General features: G+C 44.4%; 1 long non-coding RNA gene across 4 annotated transcripts in view; it reads right to left on the reverse strand.

Annotated features, from left to right (window-relative positions):
- Positions 1–11574: 11574 nt before the first annotated feature.
- Positions 11575–18594, reverse strand: part of LOC142052333 (uncharacterized) — a 34823-nt gene continuing 27803 nt past the window's right edge. For all 4 annotated transcript variants that reach the window (XR_012658795.1, XR_012658797.1, XR_012658798.1 and 1 more), the window contains one exon: positions 11575–17481. This is a non-coding gene — a long non-coding RNA (uncharacterized LOC142052333). The remainder of the gene's footprint in view (positions 17482–18594) is intronic.

Below are 18594 nucleotides of genomic sequence, written 5' to 3' on the forward strand. Positions count from 1 at the left end.
TATCATGACTCGCAGACTAGTCTATCAGCCAGGATCGGGGACGGGCAAGGCAACTGTCACAGAGAGCAAACTCTCCCACAGATCTCACTTATTTTTTCAGGCTGATGGCATCATGCATATCTTCCCGGAAGGAATCCTGGAGTCCAGACGGTGCTAGATCTGCACTCGGAGACCAGCTCTCTCCACCTCACAGTAGTCCCCTTACATAGCTCATGGGTTAGAATTTTTCTCTGTGGGGTCCCATTTGCCAACATGCTGATGTGACCCTAAAGCAGCTTCTCCAAGGCCAAGAGCTAATTTAATTGATCTGAGGTATGAAACAATGGGAGGCAAATGTTCAAGTGAGGGGAAGTGAATGCACAAGGTTTTATTACCTACTCTGCCTTAAACCCATGGATGTTATGGTGGGTTCCACCAGTGCTGTTACTTCCCTCTCTGCAGACCCTTCTCTGTCACAGCTTGTGCCAGAGACACAGAGGTAACTGTCAGTACACTCTTCCTCTACCTTCTTGGAGAAGTATTTCAGATGTCCCTGGCCTTCCTAAGTTTTTGGTCTTCAACTTGTTAACTCAGCCAAATGGCCAAAAACCTCCAACCTCCCAGGCTGTGACCTCCATTAACATGCCATGGAGTCTCGCAGGAGCAGCAGTCAGGCACACCAACACCCGTGACGATCAGAGGTAACACAAGACTGTCCTTCACTTTCTGCCACCCTGGTGGAGCAGCCACCAGCTTTGTGGCGCACTGAAGCCTTTTTTTTTTTGGTAAACAGTGCTTTAGGAGCACCTTGTGCATTTGGGATGTAATCTGCCCATGCGGTGGTAAATCCCAGTTAATTTTTCTATTGCTGATGTTTTTTGTGATTTTGCCCATCACTTTGCACCTGACAGAGACATCTAGTTATTCTGCAGTGGTTATGTAGTCGCATGACACCACCTAAATCTCGACCTGTTGCCGGTGCTTTCTGTACAACCCTGCAGCTGGGTTTTTCAGATAGAGATTAGGCCAGTTTGAACACAAGTTGTGTGCAGGACTCCATTATGCAAATCACAAATCCTCTGCTGGAGTGCTTGTACGTTAGATCTGCTTCACTTTCTTCAAGTATTCATTTTATTGTGCTATATTGAAAGGTAATCGCATTTTAAAATGGATCTGCATTTAAGAAACCTGCCTGACAGCCTTTATTCTCCTTCATTATGTGTCTCAGCACAGCCTGCATGCATGGCATTTCAGTGTAAAATATATAAAAACCTTCCTGAAAATAATGAAAGATCTTATTTTTCACAAGGGCAATAAGTAACTTAAGTCGCTACTTACAAACTGATTTTAAACATTCTTTTACTTTTTTTCAGTGTTTATTCATGGCATATATTTGAGTCAAAAAGCTCACAGGAGTGGCTGAACAATTTAACTAACAATATTAAAAACTCAGCCCGGCCTTGTTGTGGTGGATTGCTGTCACATTTAATCACCTGGCCCCATGCAAAACAGCTGTTTGGATGTTTTGTTTTAGTGACAACTTCTTCCCACATCCAGCCTTCCCCCAAGAGATGAGCAGTGGCCCCCACAGCAGGACTCATGCCACCCTTGTGAGCAACTTGCAGTCTTGGTGCTTACCAACCGCAGACATGAGCCAAGGGCTCTCTCTGGTGATGAGGTTTGCAGGAAAGAAGCCTCTGTCCCATTGGGAAAAAAAAGATCCAAGTAGCCTTAGACACCTAAACCAATCTCCTTAACGCTTATTTTAGGGTAAGCGGGCAGAAGAAATCTTTAGAGCAATATTTATTTGACCTGGTTTAGAGATCTACTTTAATATCAGCTGAGCTATGCTTGTGGCCAAGGGGAAAGCATGTACCTGTGTGTTTATGCTCATTGCAATTTCCCGTCAGCCATTGAGTGAGCCATCTCATCACAGAGAACACTCTTGGGGGTGCTGGTCCAGCCCAGACTTGAGATCCCTCAAACATGAGTACTCCACTACCAACTGGGAATGGTGAGAAGGAGCAGTCGACAATGCCTTTTCTCCATTGCTGGGACTGGAAACCATGGGAAGACTGCTCCTGGGACACCACCTACCTGAGAGGAGGACTTCAGTGAATAAGGAGAAATTTTGAGGGAGGAACTGGGGTAAAAAGGCATGGATGGGTGGACAGTCTGAGAAAGAGCAGAATATCTACAGCATGGGTTGGTCGGGGAAAGAGCAAGCTACCTGCAGCAAGGCTGAGCAGGGCTTCATAGAGCTTTGGGGTTAGTCCTCTTACCTGCAATTTTCAGATATACCCTGCCTATTCGGGATTTATCTGATAAGCATGGGCTCTGGTATAAAGAAAGATTTGCCCATGGGAACACGAGTGACACCAGAGAGTGCAGTCATGTCACTGAGACATCTGGATCGGGATGGGGGTCCAGGGGAGTCCCTGCTTACCCTGCCTGGGGCCAGATCAGGAGCTGCCTCACCAAGGGTGAGCTCTGGGGCACCTGGGAAAATGCCAAATGAGAGGCAGCAAGAGTCTTCTGACATGCAGATTCATGACCAGCCCCTGACTCCACTGTTTGGGAAGCCCAGGAGGACTAGCTCAGAGGCACTGCTTCCTTAGAGATGCCTATATTTAGTTAGATTAATTTCTGTTTAAGAGCAGAGAGTTCTCACTAGCTGAGCTGAAAGCAAAACAGATGCTCAGCCCAGCCAGGAGGCCATTAGGCTGTGATTATTATTACCATATGCTTAATTTCCAGCTCTCTTGTGCCTGTCAGTGATGGATGCTGTGACAAAAAAAGTCCTAAATCCTGCAGATAACTGAAAGCATACAGAAGTGTAATTCTCTTCCTTTATTCTGGTAAATCTCTATTGTTCAGGTAGACCATCTGGCCATTATCACATACCCACACTTAGGCCCTGGAGGCTTAAACCCAAGTTAGGATAATCCGCTGCTGAGCTGACAATGAGGGGTGACATGTGGTAAAATTAATTTTTTTTTATTGTTAGAGGTATTAAAAAGCCATTCAGTGAAATGAAGATGTTATCGCAGATAAATTACAGTTCAGCAGGAAAGAATTATATTGAAAACTGATTGGCTGTAAAATTAATAGTTTTGGGCGATGTGCCTGTTCCTGGCACTTCAGAGAAGTGTCAGGCTGTGGCAGTGATCACACCAGTCCCAGGTAGTTCTCCACGTCTTACCTTCTAGGAGTGATGTGTTAAGTCTTGCTGCTGGGTATCTAGCATGGATCCCCATGTATTGTGGAAGAAAAAGGCACAGTCCTTGTGCGCTGTCTGGGCAGATCTCTGCGGGGGACATTTGACCATGTGGATGGCTGGCAGAGCGCCCACGCGCCTTTTCCTTTCTCAAAACAGGGAGAAGTAGACCCTGTGTGAGGTATTTCCACATCGACTGTTTCTATTCTAACGTGGGTGTATGACAGGAGGGGAGGAATATCTTGATTACCCACAGGTGGATTTTAGCTTGAGAGCCTGGTATCTCAGCTGTAGTGATATCTCTGAAACAGTTGTCAATAATTTGAACAGAAGCGGCCACATGTCCCTTATGCCAACAAGTGCCCTTATATAAACAATTACAGCAGCAAGTTAGAGCCAGTACAACTTTCTCCACTGGGAGAACGGGGAGAAGCTATCTCAGACCCTGTCTGTTGGTATACGATGTGTCTATCCAAGGAAGAACCAGTTTTCTTATAGAGACCCTAGTCTCTTTGGAAAAAGTCATGTATGAATTATTAGTGGAAGACCTCTGTACATGTCATCTGCTGAAACGCTGGTCGTACTCAGAGCTGTGGCTCTGTCATATCTGCATGTAGACAAAAGTTGCATATGGTTGACACTGGACCTGATTGCTTGAGGACAGCTTGTCGTTTTGTCTTCTCTGTGCTCTAGGTAGGGAACCTGTAGTATTTGGTATGCTTCGGTGAGATGGTAAAAGACAAGTGTGTTGCATGTGTGCAGGATTTTTTGTCCCACTGTTCCATCACCTTGCGCCCATTCAGGGTAATCTGAGCGGGGTTTTTGCAAGAAAATTTCTTTTCATGATGAACTCCCAATTCCCAGCACTGAGAATGGCTGTGGGGACACGGACAGTAGTCTTGTTAGGATGAGATGGAGACAACCAATATCCTGCCCTGGATTCAGCATTGATAGCTCATCTAAAAAATTTGGTTGCTTCCAGTCTCTCTCTCTGTCGGCTTTAACTTGCTGCCCATCTCATTAAGCAGGAGCGATTTCAACAAAAGGTCCCCAGTGGACTTCCTCATGTCAGAAAATCCTGTTACTAATCTGGATTGCATAGATACAACAGAGAGATACCATGGATATAGCCTCATTAAAATTGCCTAGAGAATGAATGGGTTCTAACGAGACCCTTTGGAATACACGTAACTGTGTCAGTTGACTGGCTTTCAGCAAATATCAAGTCATAAAAATGTCATTGAAGGTTATATACGTTCAAGAAAGAAACAGTAAGTACATTCTAAGTTCACAAACCCTGTCCTTCACAATAAGTCTCATCTGTAGTGATCACTCATTTTTAAAGTTGTCCAGATCTAAAGTTGCCTTGAAGTTATTGCTTGCTTTTTCAGTCTCAACCAACGGCAAGAGTTTTATCTACCTTAAAAATGTATTTGCAAAGTGTCAGTCCCAAAAGGCAATTAAACTAAAGCTCAGTGAGATGTGATGAAAAAAAAATAATTAGAACATGCATGTTCCAAAGAAAGAGTTTTCTGGCAAAAATGAGTCCGTCTAAATTCAGATGTGCTGCAGCAATAGAGCTGAACTGTTTAACTCTGCTTGTGATATCCTGATGAGAATATCACAGCGCGAGGTAGTAACGTGTGATGGGTAGGTGGTAGCTGATCACGTATTCTGGAAAGTCCATCTCCTTAACCTGCCTCCATAGTCAGTGGAGCAGGAGGCAGCTTCTGTGGGCACCAGCTTTGAACTACCTGTTGGGGGAACTCCTCTTCCTTCACTGGCACTCGAGGGAGTCTGGGGAGAGCAGTCTTGGCTCTTACACACCAAATACCAAACACAGACTAGAGCAGGCATTTAGCATGGTGGACGTGGTGCAGTGAAGTGCATTTCAATGGTAATTGTTTCAGCAGTATCAAGGCACATCTTTTTAGAATCAGTGTCTCATTTTTGGGAGAACTTTACAATTTTACTCCACAAATCTGAATGAAAAGATAAAACATGAGGCAGGCATAATGGTTCCCAAGCCACTCCAAGAAAATCCCACTATAGGATATTTATCATTCATAGGTTTCAGTGTGAATCTGGGATTGTAGAGAGGCATCTGGGGCAGCCAGCTGAGTGGACTCTGAGTCTGTGAGTCCTCGCCTAGCATGTTATCCACTGAGGCGGACCTCCCTCATTAAACCCACGACACCAAACGATACAGGGTCTAGCTTGCAACTCTGTTCCCTCCTACTTATTTCATTAACGCAGGGAGGCCCACAAGTCCTGGCGATATATCAGAATTACAGCATCATCTGGAGCCGATGTGCATCTTCTCAACTTTTAAAAGGACACAGCCTTCCACAGCTCCAGTTGTGTGTAAGAGCCGTGAGAAAACCAAAACTGAACAGGCTCTCCAAATACTTTATAAATATACATGTATCCTCAAGCTGACATGTTGTGTGTGGCAAATGTGCATATGCTGTGCGTGACTAGACATACAAATTTTTAAGCTGTTGATTCCATTACATAAACTCCAGTCCAGACTATTTTAGGTGCTGACAGCATGGGCAATGTGTTTTTTCCATAGTCTGCTGATTTTAGGTCCAGCCTTCTCAGCAGGCACCTCTTTTCTTGAAAATGTAATAAATGTGAAATTTTGAGAGTGCACACATGTCTAGGAGTTAAGGAAGGAAGACAGCATGATGCATCACCTTGAATGGTTTAGACTGGATTATTTTCTTGAGGGCACTGGTGTTTTCTCGATGCCATTTCAGGCTCACTGTAATTGCAGATTCAAGCAGCTCTGAAGGAGACTAGAGTGAGGATCTGTCTTTGGATGGTGCATGCATCTGCATGGCAATGGAAAATTACCTCAGCAAAATGTGTTGTCACTGAGCAGCAGGGTGTTGCTGTCAAAATAGAGCTAACTGCTGTCCCAGCAGCATGCTCACCCCCCTCCCATCATTTTCTCCCTGTACCAGCGCCAGGGCAGAGGAATGCATCCTTCCAACGCATCATTACAGCTGCGGTGGGGCTGGGAACAGCACACACCAGCGGTGCGGGAGGACAAGTGACTGACAGGGCTGCCATCACACCATTGTTCTCATGGCATATTGGTCCCCACATCATGTGCACAGAGGTCTGTGAGATCCCCCGGCCCGGTTCCTCCGAAGAGGTGGCTGTTTCAATGGGACTACAGGGATTCGTGCAAGGAGCGTGAAGTCATTTGGGACCACTTAACATCAAAGGGTGGTGAAAACAGCAATGGCTGACATCTCTGTTTCAGTACTGTAACAGTTTATTTTGCATGTGTTACCTGGTCCCTAGAGTCTTATACATTTATAGGCAGAGGCAAGACTGGCTGCTGGCAGGAAATAAAATACCATAGACTGCTGCGATTTCAGCAGTGTGCTTAGATTGCTCATTTGTATAAGGCTGATGGTAATGCCAGAGTCAGATCTAGATCTGTTTGTGTGCTTCCCTGAAGTTAGCAGTTGGTGTGTCATCCCTTACTCAACCCCTAATTTTGCACAAAAAACAGACAGAACCTATGTCCTCCCAGTCGTGTCTGCTTTTCTCACACTTTTTGCAGCTCTTTGCTTCTTTCCTTCTTGGGCTTATTAACTATGTGGTCTCTCAGATCTCAAACCCTGGAGTTTGGGGCTCTGACCACTGCCTCGTGCTTCCCTCCAGATATGCCATGGCTCGTGCTTTGCCTTTCAGCTTATGGGTGTGTAGCCCGTGTGTCTCCTGCATGCTCCTATCCACACTCAGTGCTTTTGGGTTTTTTTTCCTATGTTATCCTTGATATAAAAATGTCTAGTGATTGAAGGACCCCAACTTCAGTCTGTAAAGTGATCAGACTTCTGGCTCTGAAGTTACATTGGTTCAGTTCCCCTCGCATGAGAAATCTTGGCGGCTTTGTGAGAGGGCTTTGGTATATGCATCTGCACACATGTATATAATGTGTGTATTGTTCATCACACATGAATTGGCATGAGGGGAGAATAGGCAGGCTCCAGAGCTGACAGATTATCACGGAGAAGATGCATAGTGAGACAGGTGTTGGGACCCAGCCTCAAGTCCTCTAAAATCAAAAGAGTTGCAAAAAGGATATGCAATTACTGTAATTATTCTCATATTCAGAACTATATCTGTAGAGGGGAAAGGATCGAGCTGTGACAGGAGCAGGGCTGTAGTCAAATGTGCTGTCCCAGGTTCCTGACCCAGACACAGCGTATCTTGGGTTTGGCTGCCCTTGGCTTGCTCTGTCTCTACGGTCTCGCTGGAAGTGTTAAAGTGGGGAAGTAGTGAAGGATATTTGCTGTGGCCAGCAGCAAACCACACAGCAAGAGGAAACGCTGAAAAAAAAAATTGTGCCTGGTGTTATGACCTGGATGGACACAGCCGTGATAGATGATTTCTGTCTGGGAACCCCAGCAAGCACTTCAGTGTCCTGCCTGTGTACTGGAAATTTAGCTAACATCTCTCAGTCTCCAGCTTAGACCTGTGTATCCTGGTGCTGCTTGCACCTCAGCAACACCCATATGTACTAAACAGTGATGGGAGGATCCCAGGGTCTTCGGTGGAGACGCTTGGCATGAGCTGGGCCACTTTCCTTGGCACAATAGTTATTTTTCTTTGTTGGCTTTATAAAATGGGTTCATTTCTCACAGGGTATTTGTATTGGGTTATTTGTGTTTAGGGTGCTGTCCTTAGGCTGGAAGCGCCCTTTGAGCAGGAATGCTGTACAGCCTTTTCCATCTGCACTGTGTTCAGTGAGGAGGCTGAGCTCATATGTTACACAGAATTAAAAACAAGAGCCTCCTTATAGCTATACCATCGCTGTCTCGCTGCCACGTAGCAGGTGAGAGGGAAACACACTGCGGGCAGCTTGTGGTCTGACAGAGACCATCTGTGTGAGTACTGACACATAATTTAAGCACTTTTTCACTGTTCCCAAGTTATGTTGCAAGAAGAGACATGCACAAGATACTGAGGAATTCTAATACAGCACAGTGATAGGGGCTCTACAAGCATGTGCTGTCTGGGCAAGAAATTTGCATCTCCCATGCTGTGGGCTTATTATAAGAGGTACCTTCATGTCTTCTTGAAACGCCCTGTCCTCTCCATGGGCCAGTTATTTTTAATGGACTATCAGCATTTGGCACAGCAAGCAGATCAAGGTTTAATAAAAACCTGGTGCACAGGCTGATCTGAAGAACTCTGCTAAACGTCAAACATCAGGTATAGGCAATAAGAAATAGAGTCACTACCAGGGTGGGCTGCTATCAAGCACGAAGCAAAGCATGAAATGCTGAGCTGGCTATACTTTCTGTGTTGGTTTAAAATATAGCTTTTAAAATCTTCCTACCTCAGAGGCTGTTTCCCCTCCAATATCCTTCCCAGGATAAGGGATATAGTCACATTCTTGAAATGCTGTTAGTGACAGATGGAGCGGTGGAGGTGATTCTGACAACCTTACAACTGAAAAACGCCTGGAGAATATATACAGTACTTTGCTGCTGGCCTTTATGGTAATCCTTCTTCCCCTTTCATGGAAGCAAACGGTGGGCAAATGACGGTCTGTCTTGTTGCATAAGCACTGATCTGCAGAGCCTTTCTGCAGCAATATATGCAGGGCTACGAATTTAAGGTCTCCACCCTGCAAGCTACTCACAGCCCTGCCAGCATGAGGAGTGGAAGGAGTTCGGTCTTGTATGTCTAGGACAGACATACAGCAGATTGGTGACATAGCTGGTGTCTGCACAGATTTTACTAGCTTTTCAGAATCATGTGAAGAAAGTTTTTCCAGTGCCCCTGAGGAGTCTGCTGGGTCAGTGACATTGTGTCATCCAGGTAAATGCCAAACGTTCACTTTCACCTTTTCAGAGCAGTAACAGCCTTACCCCAGGACATCTCTAGGGATTAATAACTGTCTAATTTGCAAGATAGTATAAAAATCCATAAATTACTGATGGAACCCACACAAGGTTGCATAAAAAGACTTGGCCCTTCAGAACAACCGGGGAGGCAACTCTGTCCCGCACAGTCTCCAAAGCCGACCCTCACTGACATCGCCAGCTGTGCAGCCAGCTGTTGGGCACGTGGGAGCACCTCTTCCAGGCTGAGCCTGCCACCTTGAGCAGAAGGAACACCGTACGTCACTGCCTTAGGTCCCACCTGCCTACCACCTAACAGAGCTCAACACACCAACAGACTAGCCAAAAACCCACCTAATTTTACACACCTCAGGATGCGGCAACGCGGACAGCTAACCGTAGCAGATGCCTACACAGGCCTTGAACCCATTCTAAACATTTGGTGACACGGACAGATAAAAAACTACTTGATTCTCCCATTCCATCGTGACAGAGCTAAAGCTGAGGCGTGCACTGATTGCAAAGAAAGACTCACGCGTGCTGACAGCCAGCTTTGGGAGGATTGGGGATAAAATTCCTGCTTCCATGTTGTGTAAAGTGCTGCCTCAGGACACTTTTCCATCAGTGTGTCTCAAAGGAGGAAGAGGTCCTAGGAAAAGAGAAAGAAGCAGCTTTCTATTTTGGCAGCATCTGGTACCAGCATGATCTTATGGTCGTGGTCATAACACCTTATTAGTTGTGTTCAGATTAAGGCTGCCCAGTGTTGTGTAAAGACAAAGCAAAGGAGCCCTCCTTCAAAGAGTATAGGCTAATGGATGTCCATCTCCTTGAGGAGAAACTAAGCATGTTCTGGGACATTCTCCCCATAGCATTTTGCAGGCAGGAGTGAACTGTGCATATGTTGTCAGGACCTTGGTGTTGAAACTGAGTTAACCTTAGGTTAACTTATCCAACCTTAGGTTGGATATTAGGAAAAGGCTCTTCCCCCCGAGGGTGGTGGAGCCCTGGCACAGGCTCCCCAGGGAGGCATCACGGCACCAGCCTGGCGATGTTCCAGAAGCACTTGGCCAAGGCCCCCAGAGACACGGTGTGAATTTGGGGTGTCCTGTGCAGGGACAGGAGCTGGGCTCGGTGATCCTTGCGGGTCCCTTCCCACTCAGGACACTATGATTCTATGATAACCTGGTGGTGAACCTGAGTTAACCAGGCTTCCCCTGGCTGTGGTTGGAGGCCATGCAGCCAAACCATTTTGTGTTAGGCCAGAGCAGAGCTTTAGTGTTAGGTTGTGTGACCAAGGGTTAATCACTGTAAACACAAAGGCCCAATAAGGAGCCAGACTAGCTGGCAAGTAGGGTAAGGGGTCTGGGAGCTGGGTATGGGAGAGACCATGGCTCAGGGGCCAAATACGGGAGGGACCAGAGGGTCAGCTACTGGAAGGACTGTAGGTCCACACCCATGTTGTGCGTATGTATTTCACTAACTAAATATATATATATGAATATATATTCCAATATTTTTTGCATATTTTTGTGTATATGTATTGCACTAACAGACTTCCATCCTGATTAGCAAGAGGAGGAACAAGGTGGGACCACTGGTGCTTACAGTGTTTGTGTGAGTGCTGTGTTTTCCACTTGCACTGACTTGTGTGACCTGTTGTGTGTATATATATGGATGTATACATGTAGTATACATGTGTCTGTGTGGGGAATACATACTCGCCTTACTACTGGCTGGACCTGGGGACATGAAGCAGTGGCAGCCTTGCCTCTGCCAGGCTACTGGAGATTTGAAGCTCCCAGCAATCAGCACAGCAGCTCACGTCTTCCTGGAAACTGCACATACAGTCTGCTCTCTGCAGAATGGCTTTTTGTTTGTTTATTATCTTTTTCATTTAGATAACTCTTTTCTTTCTTTCTTCCTCCCACCCCTGTGGTATTTGCCTTGCAGTGTCACTCTGTGCACGAGGGATGGTCAGACCCAGTTCCCTTCCGATTCTTCCAGACAAATGCTGCTGGGCTGTCAGTTCACAGGGTCTTTTCCCATAGTATTTTCTGCTTACCAGGGTTAGAGGGATCTGAGTTAACACTGATAACTACTACTTTTGGTATAAAGGCGGGCAGTCTGCCCTTGGTTGTACATGCTATTTATACCAAATTGCATAAATGCAAAATGACTTACAAGCTGTGATGACAACTTAATCATGAGAACAAACTGCAACTTTAAAACCCTGTGATTTAAATCATCTGTAAGTAGGGTTTGGATCTAATAGTCTTCCATTCAAGGCTGAACAGCTCAGTAATTGCAGCAGTACACAGAATACAATGAACCACCAGGGAGGGAAAAAAAAAAGAAAAGCCCTATTCAAGACAACAATGCCAGAAGAAGTAATTACCATTGCAGCTCAGGCACTCCTAGGTGTTAGGCACTTCTGTAGCAACATAAGCTCTTCCCAGCTGACTGTGCTTAGCAGAGCTAAAATTGGGAAGAACGAAAACCAGACCAAAATAGGAACAGGAAGAAGTACAAATCCTCTTTATTTGATCCAAGCAGTAAAAACCAGTGTTTGAGGAAGAATAGCCCATACTTTATGAATCTCTCTGGCTTTGGAAGGGTGTTTTCTGAATTGGTGTTTGAAGGCAAAGACGGTCAGTGCAGATTTAACTTCTCTAGTGCAAGAATGAAGTGACAAATCTCTCTGTAACATGACAATCTCTGCTTTGCCTTGAACTTCTGCACACACATTTCTGGTGCTAAGTCCAGAGATCATTTTACAGCATAGCTTCCTTCCTCCTGGCTTTGACATATTCTCCACACATTGCTACTCCAGTGGTCCACAAATGAAAGTGATAGAAGATGCAGTAGTGACTCTTTTTTGCAGGGCATAAACTAACACTTTCCCCTGAGCTGAATGCTCTGCAGGTATACTGAAGCTGAAGACACTCTCCCAGTTTTCCTTCAGTGAGATCAACCTTCCTGTGCTTTTGTTCACACTATGGTCACTTTAATGACATTGGAGATGTTATATTTCAAGGAGCAGCCTCTTGCTTGGAACATAAACTTAAAACCAGCTTTCTGCAGTGCTTATGGCAAAAAAATGTTTTAGGCTCTGCATGAAATTGTTAATGCTTCTGATTTCCTAGATTGCTAAGAAAGGATGCACCAGGTCATGTTGTGTGTCCTCTAAACCCAGCACCAAGGGTAAAACTGAAACATTTCAGTCACCAGGAGAAAAGTAGACCTTTTTTGTGTCATGTATGGTGAGAGGAAAGACTCTTGTACAGCCAGGTCTGAAGAGGAGAGATTAAACGACAGGCCTAGATTATCCCACCAGCTGAGTAGTCTTCTGATGATAAGCGTGGATAAAAACACACCAAAAGAGGAGCTGTATCTTATGGGGAAGAAGAGTGGATGTTTACAGTATCAGGGCACAGCAGAAAACAGTATTAACAGATTAAGGATATGCAACAGAGAAGCATGAAAATGAGAACAGGGCAGTTGTTTTGATACTCAGGGATGACACAGATACAGCAACAGAGAAAAGCCTAACAGAGAAGAGCTGATAGAAACACAGGACCAGGGAAAGAGAAGCTTAGCAGCAGTATATGAAATCTGGAATCACTGAAATGCAGGGATGGCAGTGACGACTCTGTCCTGTCACCCACTCCTGCACACAGAGGCAGGACCAAGTACATCAAAAGCAACCCTGATATGTTTGTCCACCCATGAAGGAACTCCTAACCTCCTCAGTGTCATTAATCACTTGAAAGCTTTCCTCAGAGTCCAATCCAAACGTTCACATGGCATTTTCCTGCTATTTTTTAGTTCAGTGAATTTGCTTTTCCCCTCTCCACTGTAGCAGAGGGTTTCACTTGGACACATGGGTCAGAGAAATGCCAAACAGACAAGCCCAAATGTATCTGAAATTATTGGCTTCCACTCAGACTTGTTCAGATATGCTGAAATTGCACACTTTGTCATCATCTGAACCCAGGTAATTTCAGTGTATTTTGGGGGTCTAGAATGAAAGTGGTATTTCAGCTGAGTCTCTAAACAAACTTAGCCTCTTAAGGTTGTGTGTCCATCTGTCCACATGTCTGTCAGTCTTCCAATAATTTTTTAATATAAAGAAACCAAGTCTGAGAGAGAATTTTGAAGTTTAACATAGAATTTCTTTCAAATGTTGTGAAAATCATCACCTGGCTGAGTGTGAGATACCCAAATTAACAGTCATGAAGAAAAAAGCAGGAACTGCTCAGCTTTATGCTTTATTTTCAGTGATTGTGGCTTTCCAGCTGGCATGTGTGTAACTCCGGATCAGCCAGCGTATTTGCAGTCTTGGGGTTCGTGGGGAGGACTGGGGCGGCTGGCTTGGTTGTGGTGGGTTGTGGTGGGATGGTGTAAGAGACAGGCTGCAAATCTGGAGGAACTTGGGCTTCACAGATACCGCTTCTTGGTTTTCATTCTCAGGGCGTCTGCCTGTCAGAGAGGCATGTGGCTGCCGGAGGAACAAATCTGCTTTGAAAAGCAGAAGAACAGCGTGGCAATGCTTGGAAATAATTCTGCTGAATTTAGGAGGCTGAAACAGCTCCTTTACGTCCTGGGACTACTCATTTTTCTGAGAAGATCCTGGGCAGAGGTTTGGCAGGCTACCCTGACAATGATGTGAGGGTACTTTGAACACTGTGAAATGCACATCCTTGGGCAAGTGATACAGAGAAACTGATGCTGGAGGGGAAAGGCTTACGTGCTTTGCCAAGCTGAAGGTCAAGCCTGATACTTGGTTGAAAAGAATCCCTTTTCAGATCGTTTCTGGTGCAGGTTTTATCAGCATGGTTTTATTTCAGTTCTGTTCTTTCAGCCTCTGGAAATAATGCTCCCAGGCTCCCCTTACCACTTTTTAAGCATGAATTAAAAATCTGGCAGCTTGTCAGGCAGTCTTGTATCAGCACTTCCCTCTGCACTGCTAGAGTGAGGCAAAAGAAGGCGTAAGGGATAGTTAAGAGAGTGAAGGACTATCGTGCAGTGAGAGGAAATAGTTTGCTGCTAATGCACATGCCAAACTGAGACATTAAAAGTAAAGGTCATTTTGGGGATTGTCTTGAAAAGAAATCAGTGCATTTCTAACTCACTCCTTGACTAGTATGCCTTAATATGACTGAATATCCCAAGAGACAAAAGGCACCTGGAGTGTTTTCTAAAGGTCTGTGGGAGAGCCTCGTGGGTGGAGCAGGCTAATGAAGCGGTCTTTCTACTCCAGCCATCCTGGCTTGTGCTGGAGACTAAAAAGGATCCTACAAATATTTCTTTGCCCAGACAGCCACCCTTCCAAGTGACCTCAGAGCCACAGCGCTGCCTGGATTGTACATGATAACAGGGTCACTGTTTGGTCAGGGTGGTCTGAGGTAAGCAAGGATTTTAGGGAAAGAGGCTATGTTTTACTGGACTTTTCTGGGGAAAAAATGGACAAGGTTTCAAGTTCAGAGTCTTTTCATTGGGTCTGACAAGAAGCAAAGAGTCTGCGTGGTCTGACTGGAAGACGGTTTCACATTAAACGTCATGAAAGCAGCTCCCAGGGCACAGAAAACAAGGAAGGCTTCAAGGAATTTTTAAGGGAGGAGCTATCAAAGGTCATCAAATTATGAAGAGCTTTTAAATAGGTAATTAAAAAGTACTTCTGCAATGCTTAAAAACTGTAGATGAGAAACTATAGCTGGAGGAGAGAGGAAAGGGAACTTTTAGAGCACGCACTGTGTAGCATCCCTGAACCGGAGCACAGTGGTCCAATGTAGTCCTGAGAGATAAGACCAGACCTTAAAAGAGAGCTCCAGGTGGATGGGAGTCCTGAGCAGGATGATTTTGACTTGTCAGAGAGAAGGACCCGAGGGGAAGACCCCGAGATGTACTAAATTTGTGGGTTTTCTTTTACCAGATTTGGGAAGTTTTCCTTCTTAAAAAAGAAGACAAGCTGAATCACAAAAGACATATAATAGTTTGGAGAACTGACTATGCAGAAGTGAGACCAGGCTGTGGGAAACGTAGATAAGGCTGTAGTTTGGTGCCTTAGGGTAAAAAGGTCTTGAAAAACATGATCCACACTGGATAGCAGTCTGTGACTTCTCTCTACGTGGCCTTTTTAGCACAGAGACGAGGAAACAGTGGGATGAGCTAGTGGGGGGGGTCTCAATGGTATCAACCATGGGCAGCTCATGCTGTTACATCAGCTGTATCTTCACTGAAGGTCTCCTATCCAGCAAGGTGGATTGGATCAGAGAAGAGAACTTGCCAGCTGGGCGTGCTGAGTTACTACAAGAGGAGGGCAGTGGCCAGTGGGCTGGCAGTTGCCTCACCTGAAAATGAAAGGTGGGCTTTAAAGTACCTCTGTACTCCGGAAAACGCTTGGTGGTTGTCACGTATTTGCCTGGTTGTCTTCCTGTTGGCCTTTTCTTCCCTCAGTAAAGCATTGTTTTGTTCAGCCATTTGATTTACTGTTTGCCAGTAGGAGCTGCACCTCAACCAGCATCCAGATGGCTCAGGGTGGGACCCGAAGATGGTATTTGTTAGTGACACCTAAGAATTTAACACAGGCTCTTTTTGCTGTCCACCTACATCTGCCTGCGGAGCGTTTTACATTAATTAAGGTCAAGTGTAAGGGGGGCTATAAGAGTAAAGAATTTTCTGTTAAGTAAAAAATACTTATATCCTCACTTGCTTATTATTTTCTTTGTTTTATGTGAACAGTAGTGAAATTTCTTTGCATTTGTAGAGGTAAAGTGGAATTTATCTGCAATCTGCTTCTTCTATTTCAGTCTCTTTTGTCAAAACTTCTTATTTTTATGTTCTTGTTAATGTGTTTGACAATCGCTCGGAGCAATATGCCCACACCCTTCATTCTGACCTTGTGTTCTTACAAATCAAGTCCACTGGCAGCGCAAGAAATTGAGTGTTAGTGTTAAACAGGGAGTGTGGAATCATTTTTTTTCGTCTTAGGGAAAAATTCTGAACTGTGTATGCAGGCAGGGCTGGCACTAAATTAATTGAACATGTAGATTTGTTCACACAGAGCTGCATGAAACTGCTGCCTTTCCCAGCAAGGCTCAGCCTAGCCACCACTGTGTTCCCTTTCTCACCAGTGCTCCCCACTACCACCACGCATATGATTAAAGATTACCTCTGATAAATTTACAAGGCTCTAAATCTTCCTCTATAACCTGCCTAAGGCTGGTTGGAAAGTTTGCTGGCAAAACAACGTGACTTTTGGACAATACTTATGAAAGCGTGGGGTTCATTCTTCTCTCCCTGGTTATATTGGGGCAAAGGATGATGCTGCGCTGAGCTCAGCTCTGCAGTGTGAAGCTCTCCTTTTGACAAGTGTTACATGACTGAGACCCTGCACAGTCCCCGAGTGCACTCTTAGCTCAGTTTCTAGTAAACTCTTCTTTCCGTGCAAGCCCAACACTTGCCCAGCTTGACCCTGGAGCATGTGTTAGCTGCCCCTCTGGGGCTCTGCCCTGTTTGCTCAGCAGGTCTTGCTGCAGGACCAGACCTGTTGTCCACTTGTCCCCCAAGTGTGAACTAGGAACTAGGAATGATTGTTTTTTAATTATTATTTTATTAATTGAGGAAGCCATCTCCAAGCACCAGAGCTCAAACCCATGGAGGATATCCTCCAGTCAACTATATGATTTTCCTAGAATCACTTATACTGCCTTTGAGGATTTCATAGTAAAACAATATTTTTATTTTTAATTTAGAGTGTTTCTGACTATTTTGGTTCTTTTGAAGAAATTCATATAGTAGTGCTTCAAATCAATAAATATAAAGGATGTCCCACACATGAAGCAGTTCACAATTTATCTGCTGTTAGAAGTTCGTTTCTGTTACAAAAAGTACAATTTAAATTCCCGTTAGCAGCTCACAAAGGAATCTGCGGAGTAAGGCTTCCCTTAATATACTTTTGAAATCACTTAAGAAAAAATACATTCTTCTCAAAGGTTTTGTTCAACACAGTGGAAAGTAGGTCTGGGCAAATACCAGGTATGAATAGCTCCAAAGAGAGATCCTTTGTTAATAAAAAGAAACTAAGGTGGGAATGTACTTGCTAATAAACAAGTATTCTGCCCCTCTTCACATAAAATACGGGACCAGTTAAAGGAAAAAAAATGGAAGCAAATTTAAAGAAACATTGAAATCCTCTTTAGAATTATTCCACTTAACTGGGTCAAGCTATTTTGAGACTTAAAGGGTGATAGGTTTTACTAGGCACATGAAACATTGATATGGCCAAATTAGCAAACATCATTGATTTAGACAGCTCACAGGCCAGCAGCTGGAGATGCAGGGTAAAACTCTGTTCACTCTCTGGCCAATCACTTGCTTTCCTTGGAGGGTGCAGCCATTTCAGGAAGTCTTGACCTATTGGGAATAAGATATCTAGGATTAGATATTAGCATTTAACATCTTCCTGTTTTAGAAACCTTTATGATAATTTCAGCGAGCTGATTAAAGATGTTTGCTAGATGGGAAATGCATATTGCAGGATTAGGGGTTTGAGGAGGAGGTGAGGAGGGCCCAGTGCTCCAGGATCTGAGGTTGTACTCAGAATGGAGGCCTGAGAGATAGGAGATGCGAGGAGGAGCATCACTTAAAGCATTTATTTCTATTTTGATGTTTAACTTCCTCCCACTTGCAAAAACTGCAGTGCTTCAGCTTCTGCTGATATGAAAGACTGGGAGCCTCAAGCACCCATAGCTTAAGTGGCTACTTATATTTAGTTTTTACTTCATCCATTTACCTTTAGGAACCCAAAGATTGAACATTTGGCCTGAAGTTCAGCCTAATACCTGGTGCTATGCATGGGACTTATATGTGATAGATCTTTGAAGAAAACAGATATCTATTTACTAGCAAGTATATGTATTTGAAAGTAAACTGCGATTGGCTGGAATTATGTTTGTGTTAGGCGTTATAGTTAAATATTATAATAACACTGTCCTGCCTTAATTGATGTCCTCACCAAAATTTGCTGACAACATATCATGTTTACAGCTCTTGGTAGTATCTCCAAGGAAATTTGAAAGCTCTTACAAAAACGGGCTTGGAAGTTGTTGGTTTAAAGAGACAAAAATGGTTATATTACATCTCTCCTGTCAGACACTGTGATTTGACCAAGAATAGCTGAGATGTGTAACTTTGATTTATCCCAGCGTGCTTTCTCCTTGAATATCATCCTTGATATTTCCGATCTGACTTTCTCATGGCTTCCAGCCTCTACAGACTGAGTCATGTTCTCTTTATGCAATGGTATTACTTACTAGCACAGAGAGACGAAATCTAGAAGAGAAGCAAATCCCTTCCTGTTCTGGTGTGTTCATGTTCTGGCAGTGTCCTTGGCCACGAGCTGCGTCCTGAGTGTATATTGATAAAATAACAGCCTGATTATGCCGTAGATGACTGAAGCCTCAAGCCTCAGCCTTGTAGATACTTAGGTAGAGTTCATCACTAGGAAGTGAGACCCTGAATCCTTTT

This window comes from Phalacrocorax aristotelis, chromosome 2 (assembly GCF_949628215.1).
Source record: "Phalacrocorax aristotelis chromosome 2, bGulAri2.1, whole genome shotgun sequence".
NCBI lineage: Eukaryota > Metazoa > Chordata > Aves > Suliformes > Phalacrocoracidae > Phalacrocorax > Phalacrocorax aristotelis.